This window comes from Marmota monax, unplaced genomic scaffold (assembly GCF_021218885.2).
Source record: "Marmota monax isolate L192 unplaced genomic scaffold, Marmota_monax_Labrador192_F-V1.1 WCK01_AAM20220418_F8-fsc00251, whole genome shotgun sequence".
NCBI classification, from domain to species: Eukaryota; Metazoa; Chordata; class Mammalia; order Rodentia; family Sciuridae; genus Marmota; species Marmota monax.
In genome coordinates, this window is record NW_026694546.1 from 507,386 (window position 1) to 516,061 (window position 8,676).

The following is an 8,676-nucleotide window of genomic DNA, read 5'->3' on the forward strand; positions in this document are numbered from 1 at the left end:
GATTTGACAATGAAATAAAAACCTTCCATGAAAATCAAAAATTAAAAGAATTTATAGATAGAAAGCCAGCACTACAGAACGTCCTCAGCGAAACATTCCATAAGGAGGAAATGAAAAAACAACAATGAAAATCAACAGAGGAAGCTATTACACTAAAGGAGAATCTAATCAAAGAAGAAACAAAGTCAGTTAAATACCAAAAATAAACAATAATCGCTGGAAATACAAATTAGGTCTCAATAATAACCCTGAATGTTAATGGACTAAACTCAACAATCAAAAGACATAGGCAGATTGGATTTTTAAAAATGACCCAGCAATATGATGCCTCCATAAGACTCATAGGAAAAGACATCCATAGACTGAAGGTGAAAAGTTGGAGAAAACATACCACTCAAAGGACTATGGAAACAAGCAGGGGTTTCCTGCTCATATCGAATAAAGTAGACTTCAAGCCAAAGTTAATCAAAAGGGATAAAGAAGGACATTCATACTGCTCAACAGACATAACAATAAATATATATGCCCCAAACAATGGACTTCATCAAACAAACTCTTCCAAGTTCAAGAGTCAAATAGACCACAACACACTAATTCTAGGTGACTTCAACACATCTCTTTCACCACTGGATAGATCTTCCAAACAAAAGCTGAACAAAAAGCTATAGAACTCAATAAGATAACCAATAATTTAGACTTAAATTACATATATAGAATATTCCATCCATCAATGAGTGAATACACTTTCTACTCAGCAGCACATGGATCCTTCTCTAAAATAAACCACATATTATGTCACAAAGCAACTCTTAGCAAATACAAAAAAGTAGAGATACTACCATGCATTTGATCAGATCATAATGGAATAAAGTTAGAAATCAATGACAAAGTAAAAAATAGAAGCTATTCCAACACTTGGAGACTAACTAATATGCTATAGAATGGACAATGGATTACAGAAGACATTAAGTAGGAGTTTGAAAAATTCCTAGAAGTAAATGAGAAGACTGATACAACATATCAAAATCTCCGGGACATTATGAAGGTGGTAGTAAGAGGAAAGTTCACTGCATGGAATTCATTCCTTAAAAGAAGAAAAAGTCAACAAATAAATGACCAAACATCACATCTCAAGGCCCTAGGAAAAGAAGAAAAAATTAACACCTAAAGCAGTAGAAATTATGAAATAATTAAAAGTAGAGATGAAATCAATGAAATTGAAACAAAAGAAACAATTGAAAAAATTGACAAGACAAAAGTTGGTTCTTTGAAAATATGAATAAAATTGATTAACCCTTAGCCATGCTAACGAAGAGAAGGAGAGAGAAAACTCAAATTACTAACATCCATGATAAAAAAAAGTAAATATCAAGATGGATATTACAGAAATACAGGAGATAATTAGAAATTATTTTGAAAATTTATATTCCAATTAAATATAAAATATCAAAGTAATCAATAAATTTCTAGAGTCATATGATTTGCCCAAATAGAATCAGGATGATATACACAAGTTAATCAGATCAATTTCAAGCAATGGAATAGACGACACCATCAGAAGCCTACCAACCAAGAAAAGCCCAGGACCAGACAGATACACAGCTGAGTTCTACAAGACCTTCAAAGAAGAACTAATACCAATACTCCTCAAATTATTCCATGAAATAGAAAAAGAAGTAACACTTCCAAACTCATTCTGAAGCCAAAATCACCTTGATTCCAAAACCAAACAAGGCCACATCAAAGAAAAAAAAAAAAAACTTCAGACCAATATCTCTAAAGAACATAGATGCAAAAATTCTCAATAAAATTCAGGCAAATCGAATATAAAAACATATCAAAACTATAGTGCACCATGATTAAATGGGGTTCATCCCAGGGATGCAAGCATATGGAAATCAATACATGTAATTCATCACATCAATAGACTTACAAATAATAATCATATGATCATCTCAATAGATGCAGAAAAAGCATTTGACAAAATACAGCACCTCATCCTGTTGAAAACTCTAGAAAAACGTGGGATATAGGAACATATCTCAATGTTGTAAAAGCTATCTATGCTAAGCCCCAGGCCAAAAGCATTCTAAATGGAAAAAAAATTGAAAGCATTCCCTCTAAAAACTGGAACAAGACAGGGATGCCCTCTTTTACCACTTCTATTTAACATAGTTCTTGAAACTCTAGCCAGAGCAATTAGACAGACAAAAGAAATTAAAGGGATACAGATAGGAAAGAAGAACTCAAACCATCACTAGTTACCAACAACATGATTCTATACGTAGAAGATCCAAAAAATTCCTCCAGAAAACTTCTAGAACTAATAAATTAATTCTGCAAAGTAACAGGTATAAAATCAACACCCATAAACCAAAGGCATTTCTGTATATCACTGACAAAACTGAAAGAGAAACTAGAAAAACTACCCTACTTACAATAGCCTCAAAAAATAAAATACTTGGGAATCAACTTAACAAAAGAGGTGAAAGACCTCTACAATAAAAACTACAGAACCAAAGCAAGAAATTAAAGAAGACCTTAGAAAATGGAAAGATCTACCTTGTTCTTGGATAGGCAGAATTAATATTGTCAAAATGACCATACTACCAAAAGCACCATACAGATTTGAAGCAACTCCAATCAAAATATCAATGACATTCCTCATAGAAATAGAAAAAGCAATCATAAATTTCATCTGGAAAAATAAAAGACCTAGAATAGCCAAAGTAATCTTTACCAAGAAGACTGAAGCAGGTGGCATCACAATACCAGACCCTAAACTATATTACAGAGCAATAGTAACAAAAACGGCATGGTATTGGCACCAAAAGAAATTGGTAGACCAATGGTACAAAATAGAGGACACAGAGACTAACCCACATAATTACAGTTATCTCATACTAGACAAAGGTGCCAAAAACATATTGGAGAAAAGATAGCCTCTTCAACAAATGGTGCTGGAAAAACTGGAAATCCACATGCAACAAAACGAAATTAAACCCCTATCTCTCACAATGCACAAAACTCAACTCAAAGTGGAGCAAGGATCTAGGAATTAGACCAGAGACCCTGCGCCTAATAAAAGAAAAAGTAGGCCCAAATCTTTATCACATCAGATTAGTCCCCACCCAACTTAACAAGACTCCTATAGCATAAGAAATAAAATCAAGAAACAATAAATGATTGATTAAAACTGAAAAGCTTCTTCTCAGCAAAAGAAACAATCAGGTGAACAGAGCACCTACAGAATGGGAGCAAATTTTTACCACATGCACATCAGATACAGCACTAATCTCTAAAATATATAAAGAACTCAAAAATCTTAACACCAGGAAAACAAATAACCCAATCAACAAATGGGCCAAGGACCTGAACAGACACTTCTCAGAAGATAATATACAATCAATCAACAAATACATGAAAAAATGTTCATCATCACTAGCAATAAAATGCAAATCAAAACTACTCTGATTTCATCTCACTCCAATTAGAATGGCAGCTATTAAGAATATAAACAACAATAAGTGTTAGCAAAGATGTGGGGGAAAAGGTACACTCATACATTCATTGCTGGTGGGACTGCAAATTCGTGTAACCAATATGGAAAGCAGTATGGAGATTCCCTGGAAAACTGGAAATGGAACCACCATTTGACCCAGCTATCCCTCTCCCCGGACTATACCTAAAGGACTTAAAAACAGCATACTACAGTGACGCAGCCACATCAATGTTTATAGCAGCACAATTCACAACAGTTAAATTGTGGAACCAACCTAGATGCCCTTCAGTAGATGAATGGATAAGGAAAATGTGGTATATACACACAATGGAATATTATTCAGCATTAAGAGAGAATAAAATCATGGCATTTGCAGATAAATGGAGTTGGAAAATATTATGCTAAATGAAGTAAGTTAATCCCAAAAATCCAAAGGCTGAGCATTTTCCCTGATATGTGGATGCTGATCCATAATGGGGGTTGGGGGGGGGTAGCATGGGAGGAATGGAGGAACTTTAGATAGGGCAAAGGGAAGGGAGGGGAAGGGAGGGGGCAAGAGGTGTAGAAAAGATGGTGGAATGACATGGACATCATTACCCTAAATACAGGTATGAAGACACAAATAACATGATTCTATTTTGTATTCAACCAGAGACATGAAAAATTGTGCTTTATATGTATACTATGAATTGAAATGCATTCTACTATCATTTATAACAAATGGAATAAATAAATCTTTTTTTAAAAAGGTAATTGATACCAATACCTATTATTACTTAATTGGAATATTTTATCAATAATACCATGTATAGGTCTGAGGCTCTAGGTTGAGGGCTTGCCTGGCATGTGTGAGGCACTGGGTTTGATCCTGAGCACCACATAAAAATAAAAAATAAATAAAAATTTAAAAAAATATTATAGCCAGGACAGGGGCACATGCCTATAATCCCAGCAGCTCCAGAAACTTTGGAAGGAGGATCACAAGTTCAAAGCCAGCCACAACAAAAGCGAGTTACTAAGCAATTCAGTGAGACCTAGTCTCTAAATAAAAAATAGGGCTGGGGAACTGGTTTAGTGGTCGAGTGCCCCTGAGTTCAATCCTTAGTACTCCCTATGCACAAAAAAAGAGTATATTACAGATAAAACTTGGGCCCTTGATCTCCTCCTTTGCTGTTCTATTTGTTTCCCACTTTCTCCATGAGCACCATTCTTATTTTGATGTTTCCATTATACGTGTTTTAATGCTATTTCATATTAATATATTGCTTTACTCTGAGGATAAAACATATGGAGGTAGGAATATACTCAAGACTTACAAATTGTATGCATAACAATGCTTAAACTGGTAAACTTTATATGTATTTTAATAAAAAAACGGAAAAACATGAATTTTAATGGACTTCATGTGATACTTTTTATGAAAATGTTCCCATTCAACCCCCTCAGGCATAATTATTCTTTCTTTAGCGCCCTTTGTATACCTGTACAGACTACTCTCATCCACAGCCCTATATGTGCATTTGTCTTTAACTCTTGAATGAGGAAATGCGGGACCCCAAAAATCCAAACATCTGTTTTTGGTATATTAAACAATGTGCTCACTGTCTATGGAAGAGAGGAGGGAGATAAGGAGGTTGAAATTGAGGAAAGGAAGATTCTAAAACTTAACACTCATAGACTTCTCAAAATGTAAACAATGAAGACCACACAGGGTGGTATTAAAAGCTAGAGGAGAAGGACCTTTGAGGGAATCTGTGGATGAGTGAGGAGGATGAGGGGGACCCTGGAGGTGATTTGGCAACATAGGAACACACACTAGCAGGAGGATGAGTCCAGTCAGCCTCAAAGAAGTTGACCTGTAGGGACAATTTTAATGGCACTTGCAAAGGAAATTTAGAGAGCACGGTGCATGGGTTGAGAAGACTTGGTTAAATCAACATCTACTGAAAACTGTAAGTCTGGGTAAAATGTCTTAAGTGCAGGAATAGCTCCATGAGAGTTGACTCCAAGTGGCTCCCCCCTTAGATATCACTTAAATGACTTGTGATGGGAAGATCCTCAGGAACATGGCCACCCCACCAGCCACAGTACTTATCAAGGGCTTGCTTTATGTCATTCATTCTAGAACAACCCTGTGAGTTCTGTAATGGAGCATTTCCCTCAAATTATGAATAAAGACAGCCAGGCTTAGTGTGGTTAAGTGACATGCCCAGCCTTCACCTCCCCACCCTCCATGTTGCCCCTTACGCCAGCCGACTTCCTAGAACCAGCCACCATGCCAGACATTTTATACTAATATGCAAGAACCACCTGGTCCCCAGGGTCATGAGAACAGCTTTCTGACTGTCTAACACTACTGACTGACATGGCCTTCCCAGTGACTCAGTACCCTCTGCCACTCACTCCAGACCCACAAGTTCCCCCCAAAACCATCCTGCTAAGTGGGAGTCACAGGGATCCTGCAGCCTCTGACACTGCAGATAGGAGTTAATGATAACAGAGGTTAAAATGTGTGAAATAATAGAGAAAATAGGGGGAAATACCGTAAGAAGGGGCCTAGGGAGAGAGAAATGAAGGCCTTCTGTTTAGGAGGCAGGATACTCCCTGTGATGTCCTCAGAGTCAACCTCAGTCTTCTGGTCAACAAACCTACTTTCAACCTGGGCACAGATGTTATGATGGAAGAGGAGGAAGACATGGAAGATGAGGACTTTATTAGGAAAACACAAAACCATGCTAACTCTACAACATGGGCTGGGGAATCAATTAAAATTCTGGGTGCGTACGGTTCTTCACTAGAGGGATTCTTGAGGTTGGAGCCTGTGGTCTCCAACCAAATGCCTTCTCTTTAGTGGGAGCAGAATGGCACCTTGCTGGCCCTCTCACCGCGCTTTCTCCCTGGCAGAGAGGACACCACTCTCTTCCTGAGCCAGTGAAAGAAGCCCCGGAAATTCATACGGGAAGTGCCTTCCTTGTCTGAAGGCATGTCCCCCTCCTCTGACTGCAATGCTGAGACTGGAGAGCTCTTTGCAGTGCCAGGCTCCTGGCTTTCCAACTGCCAAGACAAAGAGGAGGAGTTAGAGACATTCAGGGTCAGCAGCAATGGGGCCAATATTACTCATTTATGGATTACCAATTTATGTTTTTAACCTAAATGAGCCAACTGTCAATGCAAAGTTTCAGGACTCACTTACATTAAAGCCACACACAGGCACACACACTGGTCTGTACAGTGCTTCTCTCTGTCCTCCCCTATCTCTCTCTCTCAGTGCTCCCTGGCATTTCCCCAACACCTCTTCCCTGACCCCTTTCCTGGCTGTGGACCTTCTCCCATTGCTCATCTGCTCAGACACTGGGGTCCTCCTCTGCTTCACAGCAGGTACAAGGACTCCATGCTGTCCCACCTGGCACCCCTACTGGGCCTGTCCCTTCCTCTGCAGGGGGGCAGCTCTGTGCTCACCTCAACAATTTCATCCTCCTCAAGCCCAGGACACTGCTTGGTGTCTCCATTTTCTGCTCGTTGACACTTGGGCAAGTCCTGACAAGCCTCGAGTTCTTCAGGACTGACCTACCTGATCCATATGGGAAGAGACACTGCTCGATGGCTGGACATCCTCCTCCTCCCGAGGAGGATCAGTGAACAGAGAGTCATCACCTTCGACCTTCTTGGACTTGTCTAGACCTAAGGCAACAATTTTCAACAAAGAAATCAGTTCCCAGACGCCCAAACATCCTGTCTCCTCTTCCCAATTGTACATACTCTCGTCATCATCTTCGTCCCATTCAGCCCATTTCATTTGTGAGTAGTCGAAGAGGCTGCACACATCGCCATTCATGGGGTCATCCATGTCTTCTTCGCCAAGCTCCTCTGGCTTCTCCTGAATTTCATTTCTTCTTCCCATGGGTCCCGTTACACTGTTGGTTCCCCATGGCCCTTGGACAGGAGGGAGGGAGGAAGGACCCTCAGAGGTCAAGTCTTCACAGGCTATGAAACCTCACAGTCAGGCCTGTCCTCTGAGGGGAAAGGGACTACAGAGAGGCTCTGGTTAGATTTGGATTGCAAAATACAGTGCTCCATGGTGGAGCAGCTGATGCCAGAGGATGAGTCGCCCATAGGGGCCAAGGGCTCAAAAACCCAGGCTCCTTGGACACTGGACATTTCAAAAGAAAAACATTAATTCATGATAGGGGGAAGGGACTCATGTACTTTTCCAAATGATGCCCATTCCTTTATCCATTCCAAGCTATCCCACTCAGGCAGAAGTGCATCCTGTATTTGCACTCTCCAGTCAAGGGCCCAAGAGCAGTTCTTTCTCTTGGAAAACTCATTTTATTGAATAATGACCCTCTGCCCTGAGCATCTCCACCTGATACCTCTCATGCTTTGTCTTATCACTACAGTTGGAAGAACTGCCTGCCATAAAAGATAGTTGTATAAATTTGAAAGCTACAGGAAAGTCAAAGATGTAAAGAAATACCCATATCCCACCATCCAAGGGGAATGACAATCCTCAGAGAAAGAGTTTGGTGCATTCCTTTATAGTCTTATTTCCCTCTTATCTACATACATGTATGGATTGTACTCCTGTGCACATATGTGGATGTCACATCAAAGAAATTGAGATTATTAAATTTTGTGGCATAACCTACAGGAAACACATTATATTATAAAATTATGACAATTGATATTAAATTAATTTCTAGAAAGAATACATCTAATTAAATGCCCATCCTGACATCATCGGATGGTATCTTTAGTCCAGCATTTCCCGTGATGCTTCAGCAAGTCATGGGGGAAGAGAAAACAAACATTGGCTTTCCCTTGAGATATCTCTCTCTCTATCTATCTATCTATCTATCTGTCTCTCTGTCTATCTCTATTTCTATCTTCTGTTCTCGCACACACACATTCATGTACCTGTAGACTCTGTCAAAACTGGCTCTAGTGACTTCCTGCAGAAAAACGATGCTACCAACTCCTGAAGCAGACCCAGGCTACCTGAAGTCCTTCAGGTACTGAATCCAGTAACTGAGAAGTTCAAAGGTCAGAATCCTTTGTTCTGAGAACCTTGGCTGCCATGGCAACAGAGGAACACAGGAGAGTCACAAGTGTGGAAGAACAAATGGGGATAGAATACCACAGGACACATCCCCTTGCTTTAGTCATTTGTTTCT